This window comes from Panthera pardus, unplaced genomic scaffold (assembly GCF_024362965.1).
Source record: "Panthera pardus isolate Hobbes unplaced genomic scaffold, ASM2436296v1 HiC_scaffold_26, whole genome shotgun sequence".
NCBI lineage: Eukaryota > Metazoa > Chordata > Mammalia > Carnivora > Felidae > Panthera > Panthera pardus.
The window spans coordinates 31230044-31253793 of NW_026526832.1; the positions used below are offsets into that span (position 1 = coordinate 31230044).

The window sequence follows — 23750 nt, forward strand, 5'->3', positions numbered from 1 at the left end:
CCAGAATTGAGCCTCTGCCAAGTGTTTTCCTACCAACCCAGCTGCAGAAAACCGGCAGTCGGCATTAACACCAAGTAAAATCTGTGTGAAACCCTGCAGTACCTCCAGCACCTCTGGCACCTGTATCCACGAGGACCCAAAGTTATCTGAGGAACAAATGGCGTCTCTCAAAACAACCAGTTCAGTAACCAAACCATCAAGACCTGGGATGCCATCTGATCTTTGGATCTTCTTAGTATCTGCCTTTGGCCAAAAACTAACTAACAAACAAATGAAAATGTCATTGGGTGATTCAGGCCTCGGGGACCTGCTTCACCATGGTTACGAGCCCAATGTAACACAACAAAATGGTAGCTGTAGTGTTGGTGATATTGGGATATGAAGTTTAGAGAATAATGGCTCCATAATAATGACAACGATATTTATAAAGCAAACATTTCTATGGGTGCCCGGGTGGCTCAGTTGGTTAAGCGTCTTACTTTGGCTCAGGTCATGATCTCACAGCTTGTGGGTTCGAGCCCTGCATCAGGCTCTGTGCTGACAGCTCAGAGCCTGCAGCCCGCTTGGATACTGTATCTCCCTCTCTCTCTGCCCCTCCCCTGCTCATACTCTGTCTCTCTCTCTCTCTTTCTCTCTCTCTCAAAAATAAATAAACATTTGAAAAAATAATAAAACAAACATTTCTTAAAAAAAAATTTATCCCACCGCTGCCACCAAAAAAACCAAAAACAACAACAAAAAAACCTTTGTAAGTGAAAAAGCACCTCAATTTCAAAAGAATTCATATCAATCTTGTAAACTGTACCCTTTCTTTATAGCATAATTATCATCTTAGTTACTAAAGCCCCAAACTCAGGAATTGTGTTGGATTCTTTCCCTTCCTTTCATATCTGGTCAGTAACAAAAAATCATATTTATTATCCCTCCAAATTCTCTCCCACATGTGTCCTCATTCTTTTCATGCCTGTGTCCACTGGCTTAGGTGAGGCTCTTACTAACTTTCACCCAGATGATTTCAGGTTTGTCTCCCCTTCCTTTGGTCTCTTGCCCTCCAACCTGTCCTCCTTCATGCAGTTAGAACGATTTCTTGAAACACTGAAAAGATATGGCAATTTTCAGCCTAAATACAGTTGGTATTTTCTAGCACGTGGGTTGATATGAAAACTCATATATGGAAATGCTCTCCAAGAACCTAATTTTGCTGCTGACGTAAATGAAAGAGTGATTCCATCCTTGAAGTTACAGCATTCTTGAAGGGCAGGCTCAGTCTTTTCAGTCCTCTCCCGAACCTTCCCTTCTGCCTCTTCACATTTACTAGCTTTGCTGTGCTTACTCCATACAAAGGTGTTCCAGTTCTCCGACCTTACTCTGGCCTTTCCATTCGTTTGCCCATTTCAGAGAACTTTGACCATTTTAGTTTAGTAAATTCCCATTCATCACTTAAGACTGCTTGCATGTTTGGTGCTCTGAAGGTGTTCAAGAAGCCTTTTGTATGTAGGGTTAGACTTGTTTCATATGGCATGACCATGTTCCAGGTACCATTTAAACAATTTAAATATATTATTTACTTCAGTTCTCCCATAACCCTATCTCTGTTTTATAAATTAGGATAATGAGGCACACAGAGTTAATGTTAAGTTTTCCAAAGTCATACATCAAACAGGTGGTAGAGCCAGGATTTGAACTTGGCAGTCAGTTCTGGAGTGTGGATTCCTAGTCTCTATAATCTTTTGATACTTGGGGCTGACATCTGGGTCAATATTTGACATGTAATTATTTACTGATCTGTCGATTCAGAGAGAAAAATTTGAACTGGTAGGAAATACAAAGTACTTCTCAAGTCTTATATTCATCATCCAGAAGAATTAATGCCATTCTAAAGTGCTGAGTGAGTGAAGAGTGGTTTCCAGAATATCTTTAGCTCCTTTTGGAGAACAAAGGTCCTGAAATAGTAAGATGATGTTTGAAATTGGCTTACATCCTTATACCATCATATCCACGTATGTTTTTGATAGTTTATTAATCTAGAAGGTAGGGGCCTGAAGAGAATTTTTGATAGTTTGAGACATGAGTTTATTTAAAGTACATCAAATCTTGTAAAACAGAGCCATAGAGTCTTAGGACCAGAAGGAATATTGTCTTCCCTAATGTTCTTATCTGGTAGACCTTCCTCAATCAAAATTTAAAACCTCAATAAGGTGTCATTATTATAATGTTATCTTCATCTTTTTTTTTTTTGCTCTCATGAAATTTAATCATGACTTTAACACCTAATTTTACAATTCTCAATACACTGCATTAATTCTGTTATTGAATGTACAATTACAAGAAAAATTTCTGGCTGGCGTAAGCCTCATTCCAGTTTTCATAAAACCGAGTGATGTCGCCATTCCACAACTTCACGCTTCTGACTACTCATCGAGAAGGCAGCATTTGGAGTACAGAGGCTGAGGTCCACACCCTGGTTTTCCGAGTGCTGTCAGTCACAATGCTTAAATACCACACCCTTTAGCTACCTCACGGGAAAGACCACTTGCGGGTCACCTGCCTGGGTCTGGCAGAAGGAGGGTCAATTGATTGGGTCGCCTTGGTAGTAAATCTGGCCCAGTTGTTTCCACCTGAGAAATCTGGAATGCAATGAAAATGTCGGACTTCTCAAAGTTGCAGGACAAATGAAGAACTGAAGAATTTTCACTGAAGAGGGAAGAGCCCAAACACAATCTGTTTGGTGCTCGAACAGATGTCAGCGTTACAGCCATCAACGTACCTAAACTTTACAAAGTGAGTGTTTCCGAAATTTGAGTTTCCATAGTCAAGAAAAACCATTTGTATTAGAAAGAGATGATTTTTTAGTAATACACCGGTGGATGTAAGAAAATGCGTCTCCTTCTGGTTGGAATGGCATTGTCTGTACTCCTTCTTGAAGCAAATGAAATCCACATTAATGCATGATATTAAAATGGGACAAAATGGCATTGACCTATGTGACAATCTCATAGTCAACAATGAAAAATACATTATTTAGCAACATACTGTTCACTTTTCTGTGTTCCCAGTTACAATGAATTTAGCACAGCTCCTTAGATATCTCTTTATCTTTGATTAGACTTGACAGACTGCCTTCCCTAGAATGGTGACTTAATAAGTGTTGATTTATTAAATCCACAGATTCTCTCACACTTCGAATGAATGTCACTGCATGTTTTAGTGCCACCTTATGTTTAGTTGGGAATTATCTATGACATATTTGAGTGTTTTTCAGAATGTGGTTTATTGGCCATCTGGATCAAGATCATCTGGAAACTTGTTAAAAGTACCGGTTCTTGGTCTACCAGAAAACGAGAATGAAAGTCTAACCATCTATCGAGGGATATGGGCTAAAACTTCTAATTAATACTTTGAGCATCTAATAATTAGAAGTTCTTCTGTATTAGATCCATAAACCCAGCATAATCAACTGATGAGTATATGATAATTAACTCATTGGCTTTAATACAAATAGTGTCTACTTAGTAGAAGACATTTTTTCATGGTTAAATTGTTGAGTAAATTTCTATCAGACACTTTTACACTGGCTGAAATTAATAGTAAAGATAATTATTTCCAGGGGCACCTGGATGGCTCAGTTAGTCAAGCATCCGACTCTTGGTTTTGGCTCAGGTCATGATCTCATGGTTTTGTGGGTTCGAGCCCCACATCGGGGTCTGTGCTGACAGTGCAGAGCCTGCTTGGGATTCTCTGTCGCCCTCTTTCCCTGCCCCTCCCCTGCTTGTGCTATCTTTGTCTGTCTCTCAATATAAATAAATAAATAAAAACTTAAAAAAATAATTATTTCCAGTTAAATGCCAGTAGGGGATTTATAGACATCTACACTTCTATCTATGTATCTATATCTCTATTTAACCTACTGGAGAATTAGGTGATAGGAAGACAAATAACATCATGAACGAATTCTCCTTGCCAAGTGTTAAGATCAACTCTCCTATCTGATTCTCATAATTTAAAAGGTAAGCATTTTTTTTTTGGTCTTCTTTACAGATGAGGAGAAAAAAAACACCAAGAGGTGATATGACTTTTTTTTACATTTTTACAGCTCAAAAGACAAGACCCAAAGACAGGGCTAGTTATTATTTAAATCCTTGTATTTCTACTGGAGAACGTCTCTAGTTTTTGACTGCCATTGTCTTAAAGATGAGTGTAACGTACAAAGCATTAATCCCAATTAATTTTAAGGTCTGATTAATTTTTAAGGTCAGCTATATTTATATAAGTGGCATTAGCCCCTACTTTAAGACAATTTTTTTAGAACACCAACAGATAAAACAGGCAAGTGATTACCACCACTGCAGAAAGATGAAATACAACTACTTTGAACAGTAAAAATTCAGCTGCTCATAAATTGTAATATAGTACTTGTTAACCACGAATGTGACATTTGCTTAATAGAGGTTTCCATAGTTCCAGCTGAGGAAAGTTTCCAGTTTCAGCAGAAAGAGAAGGAGACCTACTAGAAGCAGTTAAGTAGCTGGTGTTTTGTTGTTGTTGTTTTGTTTTTCCTAAAAACAAAAAAAAATGCTACAAAATGTTGCTGATCTCCAATGGCTGCTGTGATGGTATCTGTGACAGGATGCTTCCAAAGAATAAGCAATTTCAAATCTTTCCAATGCGTTTAAAAAAATAACTTCACAACTGGTGAAATGACTAAACATATTCTAGGAAGAATTGCACCAAAGTTCGTTAAAGAATAGGAAAAAATTGTGTCTGTTAACCTCCGTAGTCAGCAATAGGAAACAAAAAACAAGCTCAAACTTGTAATGTGTACTGTGTTTGCTGTAAGTAAACACAATGGGCATCAAAAAAATAGCCTATTTCTGAAAGTGGGCTTTGAAGCTGGTTCAGCTGCTTAAAAGGCAAATTTTCCAATTGTCCTCGGTACCTCCAGACCCAGGATGTTGGTGCAGGGTCATTTCCTTCCTAGTCTGAGCTTGCTTAAACAGGTGCTGTGCAAATATAAAACCTCATTATCCCACTTGATAGGAGCTTATTGTTAGAGAACACAAAGACAGCGATCCATTTGAGTAGCTGATTTTCTCCTCTCACATGTATTTATGTTTTAGAAAGACAATTTAGGTAGCTTTTGAAAAATGTTCACTGAATATTTATGCACCAGATTTCCACAGTAAGCATTTCTATAGATGGGGTTGTGTAAGGAAACAGAATTTTCTTCTAAGTACTGGTCATAAAAGTTGTTAAGTACCATTAATTGCAAGCTGTTTATTTTGGAGGACAAGGAAGACTTCTCTATGCCTTAAAATCGCACTCATTTTAAAACATGTGTTTCTGTCAAATGTGGGCAATATGTGATGAGAGGATGATGTATTGATGGTGATATTGTGAATTAGTAAAATTTATCACCATTCACAGAGCACTTTAAAACCAGGGGATTATTGGCCTTATAGTTAACTTTGTGATGGAAAAAATAGCATGTGTATTGTGGAAACCAAGGCTCAGAGAGATTAAGCAAAATCCTGGAGTTAAGGGGTTTTGGCATATAACCCCAAGCTATAACTACTAAAGTGCAAGGAACAACCTCTGTAATTATTCTGCTATAAGAATGTGTAAATACATGTGTGTGTGTCTGTTTCTTTTTTGGCCCAGTATAACAAGCCTTTACTAAAGCCATATTAGGGGTGTCTCCTCTGCCTCTGTTTCTCTCTCTCTGTCTCTGTCTCTCTCTCTCTCTCTCTCTCTCTCTCTCTCTGTCTCTCTCATATACTGGGGGATGCTTAAGGAGAATTCAGCATGCCTGTTTCCTGTTTTCTAATTTTCTGCTTCTCAAGAAACGCTCTGACTCAGAAATTTTATTCCCAAGCATTTGCTCTGGGAAGAGACTGACTTCAGTAGACTATGTAAACTCTCTAGATGCTCAGAACTTATAATTGCATCTTTGAGTAAATAAATCTCTTGGGAAACTTTTCTGTCCCTCCTCAATATGCTATTAAATTCCAGCTCAACACCAAACTAGGGTCTGTTGAAATTCAAACACTGAATTTCAGGATCACAAAAAGTAAAAGGTAGACCATGGTTCCCATTGATCCAAACGACTGCATGCCCCTGGGACAAAGTTCTCCTCAGTGTTACCTTGGTCATGGGATGATAGAATGAGTTGTGTGACTCCTGACATTTTCAGGGTATCCAGAAACCAAGATGCCGAACCCCATATAGAAAATCACCTGGACAAGCATGATTCTATGGTCATCACAGAACAGCATGTGCTACATGGAATTCAGCTTTGCATCCTGTTTATAGATGGATATTATGTCCCTTCCTTGGTCCCCTGGAGTAAGCATCCTTAGAGGACAAGGACCCATTACCCAGCTCAGCCATCGCTGTTAACAGGTGGAGATGATGATGCACGGCTGAATAAAACAATGCTTAATGGAACCCAGGACATTAACCAGATTTCAACTAGTAGCCCTCGGGATAAACCTACGTATCTTAAAAATGGACAGCAAGGCAGCTTCTTTGGTCTGCTACCAAATGCAAATATCCACCCCTCTTGAGCACCGAGAAGCTAACACATCCAGTGATTTACATTTCAATCTACTTAAATAAAAACAGTTAGTTACATTGTCAGAATGTTTGAGGAATGGCTCAACTAGTGCGTGTTTCTCTTCTTTCGGGCTGATTTTGATCTTCCGTTCAACGTGTTTAGGTTCTCTTGTAGTTCTGAGGTCAATTCTGATTAAATGCCCTCTTATTTACCCTTAATGACTATGAAGATATTCTGCTTTTGCCGAAGATATCAATCGTATTGCTCATGGCTGCAATTTGAAAAGGCTCTCTCTGTCCCCTGATTCCTTCTCTTTTTGGAAACCAAGTGGCACAGGAATATACACAATTGAATTCTCCAGTGGCTGCATGAAACTTGGTACCCGCAAATCAAATACTTACTTCCACCGAATTGAGTGTAATAATAATAACAACAACAATAACAACTATTATTATTATCATCAGGGTATCCTGTATGATACTCTACAGACTTTCTTTCCAGTAAGCAATACTTGGCTTTTTCAAAATAACAACAGGAAATTTGGGACAATAGGAAATAATTTCTCTTAGGATCTACCATGTGTCAGATATTGAATAAGGGATTGGGGCTTCAACTCTGTTATTTCATTTATTATTTCTGCAAACACTGTTGCAAATCAAGAAGCTGAGCCTTGGGGTGTTACAAGCTAGCTCAAGCTTGTTGGTGTAGGGCCCCTGTGAGAAGCTTGGTTTTCTCTAAACCCTGTTTAGAGGGTTCTCTAAACCCTGCTGTTGTTGTTACTTTAGTGTTTGTTGTTGTTGTTGTTGTTGTTGTTTCCTCTTATAGCATATTATGTATTGGGCACTTAAATGGATTTGTGTTATTTTGAGGAAAAATCCTCAGAGCCTAGTCGATGGCATCCATCTGTCATCAGAATAGGTGTTGTGAATTTCATTACAGACTATCAGCCCTGCTGTCATACCAGAAACTACGGGTTCTTCTTCAATCAACACCATGATACAGCTATCTGAGAAGAAGCCTTGCCAAACAGCTGAATCTTCCGTTAGTCGTTATTCAGATCTTGCCAGATTTATACTTGAGAAGACTGGCATTGAGTGTGATAGTTTAAGACTCTTCTTTTATCTGTGTTATCAAAGTTCTAAACCTAAACGAAGTTAGATTAGCAAAACAGAAAACTACACACACATGTATGCTTAAAAGCCCATTGAAAAATAGTCACTAAGCGATAAGCCCATATTATTCCTTGGCCTTTTTATTGGAATCCAATATGTAAACATACAATAAATAGCTGACAGTATTTTGTAAAAGCAGAGTCAAATAACTTGACTCTGCTTTTCACCACTAATTTTTCACCACTAATTTTTTCTCCGTATCGTAAATTTTCCTTCGGAATGTAAGAGCAAGGAAGAAAAATAATAGCTTTGTCTTTCCATCAAGAATAGATATTCCTATTTTTCACATGGTGCACAGATAGGAGTTACTATACTTCTCTTTTCCATTGGATACCTAGGAGGGTAATGTCAAATTCAGTTCTGTGCTGGGTTGCTAACATCCTTTCATGATCTTCATCTGGTACATTTCTCTCTCTTCAGTTTTTGGGTTCTATTCACATTTTTAAAGCATCTTTATACAAACTGTCATACACATATACATCAGCTAAGCTGAACAAATTTTTTTAATTTGGCAGGTTTATGCCATTAAATTATCACGTTGTTATAGTGAGGTTGGGGGCTTCAAGTTAAGACCTAGTATGCTTGAATCAATGTTGAGGACTGTGAAAGACCCAAAAGCTAAGACTAAGATGTTGTCCCTTGACCTCCAATCTCAGTAACTAAATACAATGCAATTAAGCCTGTGCAAGATACAAAATGGTAAGTTCAGTTCATCTAAAAGTCCAGAGAGAAAGCATAGGTGTTACTAATAACAGCATAGACTTATGTTTTCTAACTATGGGCCAGACACTGTTGAAGGTACTTTATATCTAGAAATCCATTTAATCTTTACCACCAGCTCATCAGTTACACACTCATATTATCATCCACATTTCTCAGAAAGGGGAATTAAGTCACAGAGAGGTTAAATGACATGTCAAAGGCACACAGCTTGTAAAAAACAGAACTGGGGATGAGCCCAGGGAGTGTGGCTCCTGAGTCTCTACCCTCAAGCCATATTCTGTGTTTCCACTCAAAGATCAGAAGGCCTGGGGCCAGTCACGAGACAGTCACGGGAACCAGGACAGTCTCTTAGGGCTATTCAAGATTTAACATACACACTGATGTTTAGAACAAAAACAAAGGATTCATCTTGGGTTTGTTCTTTATAAACAAATGTCATCGTGTTCCTCGGGTTCAACTTTTCTTTCCTGCTAAAAACCCTTTACAGTTCATGGAACAGCTGTGTGCGCATACCAAAGATTAGGGTGTGAGGGAGAGAAGGAAGAAAATTTTACAGGCAAATGAGCTCTTAATTGATAATGAAATGGATTTATTCAATCACAACTTTACAAGTCTCATTACATTCAAATAATATAATTCAAAATTTAACTTTCTGTTTACTTTGTCACTACGGTACAGAGGTTTTGTGAAAAAAAAAAAAAATAGACCTTCACGTTCAATTTGGGGGAAAGGGTGGAGAGCAGAATCGTGGATGGCATTTCGAGCCCATTTGCACTTCTTCGGAGAAGTTGCGTGTGACATATCATCGGGGCAATGGCTCGGCAGAAGGGCAGCTCTGGGCCACCATATAGGCTGCTGGAGACAGTTCTCTGGCAGCTTAGTGTTCCTGAACAAGCTGACATTTTATGGGGACTATTAGAAATGCATGAATTCTGCACACAAAATGTCAACTGATATATTAAGAAAGAGCAACTCTCTGTGGTCACCAGCAGTAAAATTTCCTTAGCTTTCACCCCATTCTGCTTCATAGATACATTGTATATACGCTTGTACTATTTCAGATGAGATCACTTGACACTCCGAATACACATTCAAGTTAAACTTTTGCAGTAAGAGAGTGAAACCTTAAAGAGAAATGAAAATAGTATCATTTCTCCATCTTCAGTTCAGAAACCAAGGTCATGGATTATGAATTTTGAGCAGCCAGTATATCACTCAAAAATCATTCTGGATAGAAGATGGCAACTTTATTCAACTTGCTTATTACTTTTAAAGTATGTTCTTGCTTAATAGCCTTTTGCTTTTGACATGGAGGGCTTCTATAAATTGGATACTAATGCAAAAAAATTAACCCCTATCATAAAGCAGTTGGGTTGAATAGCATTTGGGGGTTGCGCATTATAGTCAGTGAAGCTGTCTCCCACTGTGTCTAGAAATTCAGAGAAAACTGAATGTTTGAAAAATGCGCACTTAATATTTATGGAATCCTGGCAGTATGACATAGCTGAGGAAGCTATTCCCCAAAGAAAATGAGATTCCCTACAAAGTGGGTCCCTGGAGTACACAGACCACCGAATACTCAACGTCAGGCACAGCAGAGTGTAACAGTCTGCTGATGGCACTCCCCTTGTCCACGACTCAGCTCACGTGTGGCATCACCAATCCACGACTTCACTTCTACATTCGGTGTACCTGATGCCAGCCTCCTTGTCCCAGACAATGCTGCTCAGCATACACATCTATAGCTACTTTTCCATCACATTGAATTCCATTTTCTCCCCACGACCTCCAAGACTCCTTTTCGTTCAGAATACATGTAACTAATGTCATCTCTAGGAAGGCGGCTTCAGATGACTTACTCTAGCTTCTGCCTAAAAACAAGCAGTAATGAAATTGTTGAATTAATTCTGATGCCGCTAAAGTCAGTTTTATTTACTGGTGTACAGATTTAAATTTTCTTTGGTACACAAAGTGAAGAAAACTACAATGTTCCCCAAACAAAAAGAAGAGAACACTCCATGGAGAAAGCCCACAGCGAACTTTGGAGTTTCATCAGCGCATCTGGTTACACAGAAAGGCGTCACCTATTGGGTTTATCAAAATAATTTTTTTAATATTTATTTTTGAGAGAGAGAGAGACAGAGCACAAGCAGGGGAGGGGTAGAGAGAGAGGGAGACACAGAATCTGAAGCAGGCTCCAGGCTCCAAGCTGTCAGCACAGAACCTGACATGGGGGGAAGCTGCGTAATCATGACCTGAGCCGAAGTTGGATGCTTAACCGACTGAGCCACCCAGGTGCCCTTAGAAAAGCATCAACTATTGGGTTTAAATGAGAAGGTTGCTCATGTCATTACCCATGACTGGGAAAGCTGCCACTTGTGAATAATTTAGAATTTGAATGCGATGGCGTGCATAATAGTATTCGGTTTCTGCTTTGTTACCTTGTTGATCTGTCATTTTGTGGTTGTTGTAGAAAACGGGTTTAATTATTTTCTAGAGAGACTGTGTTGTTTGAACAGAAAACGGAAATAGACTTACAATGGAAATTTTTAAAAACTGTGGTTAGTGGTGCCCTGACTCATAAAACCAAGAGCACGGTGTGTCCAAAGAGGGGCTATTACAGTTAGGAGGCACGTCATTTTCTGTATTGACTGAGATCGTTTCTGGCATAGTTTCTCTATTGAGTGATACGAAACATAGACTTAGGAACATAAATCAAAACTTCTTCCTCATTTTGGAATTGTAAAATCATCCCATCATCCTCCTGCTAGCCACAGTGAGCAGATACAAAGCATACAAAGGACATATGGTAGAGTGTTCCAGAATTTGGTTTCTGCACCCACACAGACTTGTGTTTGAATCCTGCTCTATCACTTCCTAATGAGTGATCATGGAGGAGGTGCGTAACTCTTTAAAAAATTTTTTTTTAATTTTTTTTATGTTTTATGTTAGAGAGAGTAAGCCAGCACGAACAGGGGAGGGGCAGAGAGACAGAGACAGAATCTAAAGCAGGTTCCAGGCTCTGAGCTGTCAGCACAGAGCCTGATGTGGGACTTGAACTCACGAACTGTGAGATCATGACCCAAGCTGAAGTCGGATGCTTAATCGACTGAGCCACCCAGGTGCTCCTTAACTCTTTTTTAATTTATTTTTGAGACAGAGACACAGCGCTTAACCGACTGAGCCACCCAGGCGCCCCTGCTCCTTAATTCTTTTAATCTCAGTCTCCTTGTCTCCCAAATCGTGATAAAAATAGTCTCCATGTCACAAAATTTTTTTTGAATAATAACCTGAGTATACACACAAAATATTTAATGCTCTGTGTGACTAGCACATAATGAATAGCCAATATTTCAGTGTTATTAAATTAGCATCTTTGATATGACTGTTCAGTTCCATTTTCCAAGGTATTAGACGCTAAATTCAGTAAAGGTTTGAACTAGCAAAAATATAAACAGCAAAATTCTTACACTATGGAATATCATCTTTCACAGAAAACTTTCAGAACACAAGTAAAGCTTAAATTGAAATTACCTATATGAAAATTATAATTATGCCATTCATTTGCCTATTTTAGCCTACCATTTATTCCCTAGCTAAAGAGAAGAAAGGAGCCCTTTTAACTTTGGGAGAAATAAAAATTAATATTTTAATAAAACATTTTATCATAGGTGGTCATGGCAAAACAGACAAGACAAGCAAATAGTAAAGTATGAAATGCCAGCACCTGTAATCCTAGTCATTCACAGATGACTACATTCAGTTCTTTAATGTATTTTCCTGCAGTCTTTATGATGTAGTATTTTACACAGTGGATATTCTATTGTACATTAAATTTTATGTCTGCTTTTGATGTTAAACCTTATAGCATAATAATTTTCTACATCTTTGGGAACGCTTTTTAGTATCATTATTAATATTTCAAAAATTTTGCATTTTACTTGATACACTTTAAATGCATATGGTACAGTAAATGTTTGTAGGAGTCTATATTTTGTCTGACATTTAGAGAATCTGACCAGACACAAATGAACTTAATTATGTCCGAGCACAATTTTATTTTTTATTTATTTATTTTTAATACATTTTTTCAATGTTTATTTTTGAGAGAGAGAGAGACAGAGCATGAGTGGGGGAGGGGAAGAGAGAGGGGGAGACACAGAATCCGAAGCAGGCTCCGGGCTCTGAGCTGTCAGCACAGAGCCTGATGCGGGGCTTGAACCCATGAACCGTAAGATCATGACCTGAGCCGAAGTCAGAAGCTTAACTGACTAAGCCACCTAGTTGCCCCCAAATACAATTTTGAAAAGGCACTATTGCTCGTTAAAATTCTTAAGAAAATCTTCATTAAAATGGGAAACTGGGGCGCCTGGGTGGCTCAGTCGGTTAAGCGTCCGACTTCAGCTCAGGTCATGATCTTGCGGTCTGTGAGTTCGAGCCCTGCGTCGGGCTCTGTGCTGACAGCTCAGAGCCTGGAGCCTGTTTCGGATTCTGTGTCTCCCTCTCTCTGACCCTCCCCTGTTCATGCTCTGTCTCTCTCTGTCTCAAAAATAAATAAACGTTAAAAAAAATTAAATAAAATGGGAAACAATTTTTTTTGAGTTAATTGAAGGATGAATAACACATCACTAAGGAGTAAGACAAGTGTGAGGTTTTCTAGGCGAGCATCATCTCATGAGCCAAAAATATTGAGGTAGACGCACAGAGTGTGAGACAGTGATAGTCTACCTTAACGTGAATGAATAGTCAGTCCATGCTGGAAATGGTGTAAATTAAAAATGTATGATGTGTAGGGCTGCCTGGGTGGCTCAGTAGGTTGAGCATCCAACTTCAGCTCAGGTCACAATCTCATGAGTCGGAGCCCCATGTTGGGCTCCCGGGTGACTGTTCAGAGCCTGGAGCCTGCTTTGGGTTCTGTGTCTCCCTCTCTCTCTTCTGCCCCCCACCCCATTTGTGCTCGCTCTCTCTCTCTCTCTCTCAAAAATAAACATTTTTTTTTAATACTGTATGATGTGGAGGGGGAAGGCAGAGAGACAAATGTGGGTGTCTTTTGTGATTATCTATCTTCAACCGCAGGTAACTTCTTTGTGATTCACAAAGAGTAGAGGCCGTATGAAAAGGATAATTCCTCAAGAAATAAAAGATCACTGTGTCATGTTTGAAGGGGACTAAGTTTCTAAATACAGAACAATTGCTTAGATTTTTAAATAATTTACAAATTAATTTCACATGGCATATATTGCCGATTATCTGAGCAGAGTACTAAAAAAGGAATGTTTTCTTCCTCTATGGTAAGCGAGTTGATGAAGTTTCAGAGAGCTCTTTTATGGCTAAAATTTTGTATTTCATTTTGTTTTCACATCCAAACAATACAGCACTTGAAAATAAAATGTAGGGGCGCCTGGGTGGCTCAGTCGGTTGAGCGCCGACTTCGGCTCAGGTCACGATCTCGCAGTCCGTGAGTTCGAGCCCCACATCGGGCCCCTGTGCTGACAGCTCAGAGCCCGGAGCCTGTTTCAGATTCTGTGTCTCCCTCTCTCTGACCCTCCCCCATTCATGCTCTGTCTCTCTCTGTCTCAAAAATAAATAAACGTTAAAAAAAAAAAATTAAAAAAAAAAATAAAGAAAATAAAATGTATAGGGAATTTTATTCTTTGACCTTGAAATTTTGTACACATTTTCGTATTGCCTCGTTAAATCAGTTTTATGTTGGGTAGAGACAAAGGATTGTTTGAAAGAGAATATATGTATGGCAGTGTACCAGGTACTATAGATGTGTAAATTACTCCAAAACTTGGCCATGTAAAACAACCATTTATCTTGTTGATGAATTTTCTGTTTCAGAAATTCCAACAGAGCACCATGGGAATGGGTCACCTAGTTTTACAGTGTCTGGGGCCTCATCTTGAAAACTCAAATGCCGGGGCTGGTGTTATTTGAAAGCTCATATATTCCCTACATCTGGCATCTGGTCTGGGAAGACTCAAAAACCGGGGGCTGAAACAGCCGGGGATCCTGTGCATCTTTCTCTTTGTGTCGTCTCTCCGTGGTCTGTCTAGTGTAGTGCTCGGGGCATTCACGGTGGCCATATATATGGTGGTTGGTTCAGGGCTCCAGAGGTACACTTCCAAACAGAGAGACAGAGAGCCGGAGAGAGAAATCTTACCGCCTATTATGACCTAGTACCTAGTGTTCGTACTCAGCATGGTACTCTGTTGGTAAAGTCGACTCGAAGTTCCACCCAGGTTCAGGGGGACTGGGTGGCTTAGTTGGCTAAGCATTTGACTCTTCATTTCAACCCAGGTCATGATCTTGCGGTTCGTGGGATCAAGTCCCCCATTTGGCTCTGCGTTAACAGTGTGGAGCCTGCTTGGGATTCTTTCGCCCTCTCTCTCTGACTCACTCTCTCTCTCTCTCTCTCTCTCTCTCTCTCTCTCTCTCTCTCTCTCTCAAAATAAATACATAAACAAAATAAAACAAAAACAAGTTCCACCCAGGTTCAAGGGAACATAGACTCTACCCCTTAGCTGAAGGATGTCAACATCACATGTAATTCGAGCATGTGGAATAAGCTACATATTGGTGTGTCCATCTTTGGAAAATATACTCCATCTCAGACACAGTGGCTACTGATAAATTTCCTTTGAATTCTAACTACCAGCTGTAAAATGTTCACCATTGCCTCTGAAATCCCTGTGTGCCTTTCTCTGAACGTATCGCCCCCTCTTCTCTTCCCACATCATCACTTCCCCACATTTTGTCCTTTTCTTCATAGTTTTCCTACATGGGCTTTCATGCCGTCTCATGGTGGATGCTTGTACACACTCAGGTATGCAGGTTTAGATTTCATATAATATAGATAGTACTGAATGCATTTGTCTGCGCCTTGCTTTTTTCCCCCAACCGGTGTTTTTAAGATTATTTGTCCATACCATTGCGTGTAGCTTAAGCATTTCACATGCAGTTTACTATCCCATTGAATACATATTCCACAAATTATCCATTTTAATGGTGTTGGACTTCGGGTTATTTCCAGTTTTGTTTTATTTATGTGACTATTATCAGGTGGGTATGAATATTTAAACACTGTTCTACATGTTTCTTGATGTACATGCAGGACTTTCTCTAGGGAATATCACTCAGAATGGAGTATTTACAGCAGTAAGAATGTATATTCTCCAGTGTTTATATTTTCACATAAATTTCTTAGAGTTTTCCTTTCCCATATAAGGTTTCAGTACACATACAATTTGTGTGCATTATGTGCCATAAGGAGAAAGCTCTTTTTTTTTTTTTTTCCGAATGGATTTGGAATTTATTCTAGCACTGTTTTCAATTTAAAAAAAAGCATTTAGGGGTGCCTGGGTGGCTCAGTCGGTTGAGCGTCTGATTTCGGCTCAGGTCATGATCTCACGGTTCATGAGTTCGGGCCCCACGTCGGGCTCTGTGCTGACAGCTCAGAGCCTGGAGCCTGCTTCAGATTCTGTGTCCCACCCCCCCTCCACCCCACCCCTGCTTGTGCTCTGTCTCTCTCTTTCAAAAATGAATAAACATTTAAAAATTTTTTAAAAATAAATAAAAAAATAAAAATAGTGCAAAGAGAACTCATGTACTTTGTGCCCAGATTTACCTGCTATTCATATGTCCACGTAATAGGGGTGTGTGTGTGTGTGTGTAAATAACAGTTAACATGCCTCTTTAACTCTAAATACTTTTATGTACATTTCCTAACAGTAGAAGTATTATGTAATTACAGTCAACATCAATTGCAGAAATTTACATTGAATCGATACTTTATCACCTATATTCCAGTTTTCTCAGGTGGCCCAATCATGTCCTTTATAGCACGTTTCCCCTCTACTACAGAATCCAACCTCTGGGGTCAGATATTACAGGTCCGTCATGTCTATTTAGCCTGTAACACCCTCCAAACCTTTCTTTATCCTTCATAATGTGGAGGCATTTGAAGAATATATTGTTTTCTTTTTTCAAGGAAACAGTCTTCATTTTATGTTTGATGTTGAAGTCTCCTCACATCTACAATGAGGTTGTGCATATGCAGTATGTCTCAAGGTTTCACATCTGGAAGGACATGATGTCCACCCGCAACATAACATTGATCAGCCGGTGAAGGTGTTGGCCTAATTCTCTGGTGTTAATTTACTTTAAAAAATGTTATTGCTTTTAATCTCCTTCTCAACGAGTAAACTATCAATGGGAGAACACTTTATTTAATATCATGCCAATATCTCAAGCTCATCAAAATTTCTCCCTGATCTTAGTATCCACTGATGACGCTTTCCTGATCTAATCTTTATCATGGTGGTTGCAGAATGAAGATTTTCCAACTCCAGAACCTATTCCACATTTAATAGATAGGTTTCAGTATTCTATTGTAAGCAAGAGCCTTCTCTTCCCCGTGTTTATTTTTATATTCATGTATGTATGTATCTGTTTTTATTTATTAAAGAATGAATTTATTATTATTAAACATTACTATTAATATTACATTTCTATTAAAATCGTATAATGGAATATTTTAAATTTATTTATGAAATAATAATACCTATATTTAATGGTTTATAATTCATTACTGAACATAGTTATTTCAGTGCTCAAATCTCAGATTTGTTCTGTGGGAGCCCTCTCACTGTGTCCCCTGTGCGTTTGTGACATGCTCCCATTTGACTTCCTGACATGACAAAATATTCCAGGCTCATCTTGGATCTACTCTACCCTAATCATGGAATCAACTTTTTCCAGGGTGCTGTACTTCCTGTTTATAAGCACCATTTACTTCAGAGCCCATTGTTTTTCTATTCATCAGCAATGTCAACCTCGTTATAATTAAAACTTTTTATGTAGGGGTGGGTCCAGTCTTGAGTTCTCTATTCTGTTCTTTGTGTACTTGATTGTTGCTAAATATGTACTAAATCTCTTATAGTTTCCTGTTAGTCATCGTCTTGTCTGCTATTAGGACAGTCTGGGCTCTTTTTAGTTTATGCCCATTCCTGTAAAATTTGTAATTACTTTGCTAATTTGATTTTAAAAATAACCACTAGGATTTTGAGTGAAATTGTATTAAATCTTAAGTCATTTCTACAGATGTGTTACCTTTCCAAAGGATACTGAGCACTTTTTTTAATTGAATAATTCAGGATTTTTTTTTAACTGCTAATCATTTTAGGTTGGTTTTCCCCTGCACACAATGTGTCATTAATTATGTAGATGTATTTTTTTTTTTAATTTTAGAACCGTGTTCATAGATTCTATCTTTAAATAAACACACAAGTTGTTTGGGTTTGTTTTCTTATGTATAAATCCTAACTAGGCACAGCTTGTGTTTCACTCCCCTGTTTTCAATATCTATTATTAATGTGAGGATTATTTTTATTTTCCTCCTTTTGATTTCATTCTGATATCCATGTTATCGTGCCATAGATAGAGATCCATGCCTTAGATCTTGGAGCTGCCAGTTGGAAAATGTTAGGGTTACCAACTTTTGTGGTTTGCATGAGAGTGATGAATTTCTGGGATGCAGGAATTTTCAAGGCTTGAAACTAGGAAAGTTGGGCAAATGGGAATGATTTGCTCATTATGCACATGACTAAAGGCACAGGGTTTTTTGTTTTGTTTTGTTTTCGTGTTTGTTTTTGTTTTTGTTTTTGTTTTTGTTTTGCCTAGTCTAAGGGTAGTATTCTCTTTGTGGGCAATAGGAATAGTATTCTTATTATTTGCTAATGCATTTAAATGGATAACTGATATAATCTAGAAATAAATAAAGAAGTATTCTTAATGTAAATCATACCAAAAAGAACTGCAGGCACAGATAGCTTCACCAGAAACTTTTACTAAGGAGTTAAGGGAAAAAAAATGATGCCACACTAATACATTCTCCCAGATAAATGGAAGAAAAAAAGGGGGAAATGCTCTTTCAGTCTGAGTTCAGTCTATATGTTTATTTATTTTTTATGTCACCATAATGTTGACTTAAAAACACATGACACAGGTCTTACAAAACAGGAAAATTTATAATTTTGAAAACCTAAAGAAATATTAACAAATAAAATCTAGCAAAATACATATTATGAGCAAGTTGTATTTAGTCTGAAAATAACCTTGGGAATATGTTTAAATCAATGTAATTTGACACCTTAATAGAATAATAGAGAAAATTTGAGAATTATCTCAATAGAAGCAGGTCAGTCAGTTTATAACATTAAATGTCTATTCATAATTAAAATCAAGGAATATTTTTATTCTGATACAAGGTAGCCATAACCAATGAAGAGAATGCATCATGCTTGGTGGTAAAACGTTGAAAGCTTTTTCTTTGAGATCAGCAAGAAAAGGATGGCAATGGTGCCTGCTTTTTTTTTTTCCAATACGCATTTGGGATCCTAGTTAGTCCATTAAAAGAATGAAAACAAAAGTTATACATAGAAAATAAATAAACTGTCCTATTTGTAGACATTATCTACACATATGTGCATGCCTATATATGTGTAGAATATCCAAGAGCATCTACAAATAATTCTTAGAATAAATCAGAGTTAGAAACACGTTTCTTGGATACAGGATGAATTTATTCCTTTCTACTTTCCATCCCATCCTTTTCCCCCCACCCCCACCAAAAACCTTACTTAAATAGAGGGATACACTGTGTTAGTATATTGGAAGGCTCAGTATCATAATAATGTGAATTTGTCCAGATTCTACCAAATTTACCCAATCAAAACTCTAAAATGATAGATTGATGATCTTGTTAAACTGATTAAAATCATATGAAAAAGAAAAAAAAATAAAATCATATGGAGATTCAAAGGGTGAAGAATATCCAAAGAAAAATATCCAAGGTAATCTTGAAGAACAAAATGGGAAGACAGGCCCGTAGAGGGTATTAAGACATCCTAACGTTATTATAATTAAGATAGTATGGTATTTGTGCATAAACAATTAGACCAATAAAATGATAAGCTCAGAGAGACATCCATATATATATGGACATTTAACTGATGAAAAATGTGTTCACAGAAAGTAGAGGGCAAGAAAACAGTGTTTTTAGTAAATTGTGCTAGATGTATTTGGTATTCACGTACATATCCATATCCACGGCTTATACAGAAATCAGTTTCAGTGAATTGTAGATCTGAATGTTAAAGGGAAAAAAAAAGCTTCATAAAAGTAACAGGATAATTCTTTTAGACTTCTGTATGGGAAGATATTTCTTAAACAAAAGACATAAAAATTATTAACAATGTAATATTGGTAAATTTGTTAAAATATTTTCTGATAAAAAACTTTAATGAAATAAAATGCAGCCAGTTACTGAAAGAACATATTTGCAATTCACATAGTTGACAAAATTTCATCCGTGATATATAAATCAATCTTTCATTTCACTAAGAAAGAATAAATATACACATGACAATTGAATGGCACGTCACAAATGAGGATATATGCATTATTAATAAGCATATGACAATGTACTCTAAAGTCATTAGGGAAATGAATATTAAAACCATGAGATAACACTACTTTTACCAACAATAGGACAGACGTAAAATTTACAAGAAATTTTGTAAGAACTGGTGGTTGGAAAGAATGTGGAATGAAAATAACCCTTATGAATTTCTGTCGAGAGTGTAAATCGTTAAAAACAACCCAGAAAAAATTTAGTATCACTTACTGTATTTGAAGATCTATATTCTGTATGCTGCTGCAGTTTTACTCCTAGGTGTATATCTAAAAGAAATTCACATATGTGCACAAAAAAAAGCATTTAATGGAATGTTTTTATTGGTATTATCATGACACATCAACTCTGCAAATAACCCATCAGTGTTAGAATGAACATAAACAATGTGTTAAATGTATTGAGTGCTGTAACATGAAGCATGAGAATGAATTGCCCTTACAAACAATCTGAACGGGGAAAGGAGAGCATGTTAGACAAGAAAAACCATTTACTGTGAAGGATTGGTACACTTTACCCATGATTCTGTCTGCTTTTGTTTCAAAATTATGAATTGAAAAGACACAGATGAATTCATAAGAAAAAAAATTTAGGCAGAGATAAAGTAGAATAGAACTAGGAGCAAAATTAAGATTCTTTCAGTGATATTTGCAATACATGATTTTATTTAAAATATCTGAGATCGTGCTTTTTAAAAGCAGTAGATAACTGAGTACACGCGGGTTATGATATTATTTTCAACTTCCAGTATTTAACAAAAATCCCAAATTAGCAATGTTTCAAGTCAATAGTGATGAATTCTCAATAGTTTGATCAGGGCATTGATTATACATACCAGTGCTTCCTGGGGGTGCAAAGAGGCCCTGTAATAGATTCAGGACATTTCATCCTGTAGATAGAAACTATTGATTGTATTGAGCACGAATGACAATTATTCCTGCCATAGAGCTCTTAACGCATGCCCTCGTTAGCTTCCACGTGCTCTACCCCAGTGGTCTCCAGATTCTCCTCCTTAACCATGTTGACTTCATCCCATTCTACTATTTCTCAGCTTGAGATATTTTAATGCCTGCTTATATTTCTGCCCATAATCCCTCAAATCAATAGCATCATATTCCGGGACCCTCATATCCTCTGTTCCACACACATCATTTTTTGCATGGTCACCTCATAAGAACTGTTGTGTCGAGAATTGATTGATTTATTTTTTTATTGATTTATTGATTTATTTTTTTTCTGATAGTGTAATAAATTACCTAAATTTTTAATGTTATAAACAAACCACTCAGAATATACACTCTGGTCAGAGAACTGCTCTGTGTAATTCCATGCCTTTAAATTCCAATCAGACCTGATCTCTACCCAACATGCAGTTCTTCTTTGTAACAGCTTCATGTAAGCTTGAAGAACATATGTGCTCTTCAGTTGTTGGGTATAAAGTTCAGTTGGCATTACTATGAATGTATCAAATAGAGCAATATTTAATTATGCAGATTAAATTTTCCAAATCCTTACAGATTTTTTTTTGTCTTCTGCAAAAATTGTGTTCAATCCCCACTGTGACTATGGATTTTTTTTCTCAAGTTATGTCAAATTTCGCTTCACATATTTTAAGGATACATTTTTAGGTTCATACATATTTACAGTTTTTATATTTTTCTGGTTGATTGACTTTTATCATTAAAAACATTCCTTTTTTTTTTTTTTTTTTTTGAATCTCTGGCCATGCTGCTTGCCCTGAAATCTTTGTCCAGTATTAGAGTAGCTCATTCAGCATTCTTTCAGTGAATGTCTATATCATATATCTTGCCATTCTTTCCCTTTCAACTTTTCTGTCTTGTTGTTCACTAGAAATAGGTTCTGAGACAAGAGAGGTGCATCCAGACTTCCTGGGGAGTGGAGAGGTTTACCTATAAATAAAGAAGATTGATCAGAGGGAGAAACTACAATGTGGTTATGATAGAGGGTTTAGAGGATCCTATAAGAAGTTTGGGAACTGAGATGACTCTTTCCAGCTGCCCATAATTAAAGGGAGGAAGTCAGGACTTTTATCCCCAGTAGTCATCGGCCACAGGCCACGTGTGGGAGGTGGTGTAACCTTGGGCAGACAGTTCCTGCATTCAAGGGTAAGTTCCAGTGCAGGCTGCAGCTGTGGGTGCATCTTCCCAGCAGTTGGGAATGGGTGCAAAAGCCTAACAGTGGGATCTGGGTGGAGCAAAATAGTATAATGAGAATACAATAATAGTATAATGAAATAACTATACTTAAGGTACATCCTTTCCAAGGGATCTATGATTTGATGTGCCCTTTTTATTAAATTTCTAATATTAATATTTTCATTGGAATATATTCCATTCACAATTAACATAACTATTGATATATGAGGTTGAAGTCTGTCATTAACTTTGGTTAGAAAACAAAAGAAATGTGATCCACCTATTATTCTATGCTCCTTTTTTGCTTTTTGACTTCATTTTGATTAAGAATTATACCCTATGTGTTGGATGTGCTAATTAACCTTATTGTGGTAATCATTTCCTGATATATACGTATATCAAATCATTATATTGTACACCTTATACTGACAAAATGTTATATGTCAATTACATCTCCATAAAGCTAGAAGAAAAAAATGGTGTGTTTTTAATACTTTTATTGCTTTGTAAAAAGTACAGAAACCTTGAACGACTTTTGGAATATCTACTCTTCTCAAACCTACAGAACCATCCCCAAAACTACCGTGCGATGATTTTTACAAGGCCCCTCTCTAAATAGTTAGATTAAAAATCGATAAATAAAAATGTATGGGACCATGTGAGGTACCATAATTACTATTTATTAATTAGTATTTAGAATAGTGAGGAGATATGAGGTACCTATGTACTTGTTTGTTGTCCTAAGTGTGTATAAAGATTTTTCTTAGGTTCTAGACATCACTTTCTGTTTAGGTCTAGAAACCATCTATCTCTCCAAGGCTATTATCAAACATCACGTCTCACACTTGGAGAAAAAGAGAGCAAGGCTATTATTTGCTCTCCCATGAGCTTTTCAAAATGTTTATATTGAAACAGTACAGAATTTCTTATCTCTAATTCTGCTTATTTAATGCAGGCTACATAATTACTCATGATGCTGCCTCATCCACTTGCTGCTTTTGTGAATCCTGGCTTCCAGTTCAAACACTGTGAATTGAACTCTGTCAGTGATGACCAAAAATATAATTCTTGCCTAGAGTGTGCAGGAGAATGTAAGAGATGCTTCATTTTCTGGTCATGTCAAATTAACTACTCAGAATTTTATAGTCTAAATGTAGAGTAACACATCTCCCAGCTCTGTCTTTTCTTGAACTTTTTAGGCTGTATGTCTCAGTTCCCAAGATGTGAGCCTTTTCAATGTCAACCTCACCCCTGTCTTCCCCACACTGCCACCAGTGAGGAGGAGAAGCAAAGGGGCTGTGAGCAGTTCTTTTTCAGTTCTTCTTCATGCCCCTCACCCAGCATGGCTCAAAACTGGTTGTTTATACTTAGCTCTAGGTCTATCACCCTTAGAATGTGAAGAACAAAGAGTTATGGAGAAAGGAGATTGTTTCTGTCTTTACAGCATGTCAATGTTCTTAACTCAGCAAGTCGTAAGGATGGAGAATCATGAAAATATTTACATTATTTTGACATTCTTTTCTCTCCTTCTCTAAGACAAGTTATTCACATCTTAGACTTTTATCCCATGTCAGGTATGTTTCTTATGCTCTTTTCTGTGTTGTGTAGAATTTTCTTTCTTCTTGATTGGGTCCTGATATTTTTTCTTACCTGTTTTTTAGCTGACAGAT

The 23750-nt window shown here is 37.3% G+C and overlaps 1 long non-coding RNA gene across 1 annotated transcript in view; it reads left to right on the plus strand.

Annotated features, from left to right (window-relative positions):
* The first annotated feature begins 2554 nt into the window (after positions 1-2554).
* Positions 2555-23750, plus strand: part of LOC109268371 (uncharacterized) — a 92936-nt gene continuing 71740 nt past the window's right edge. The window contains exon 1 of the long non-coding RNA XR_008418102.1: positions 2555-2781. This is a non-coding gene — a long non-coding RNA (uncharacterized LOC109268371). The remainder of the gene's footprint in view (positions 2782-23750) is intronic.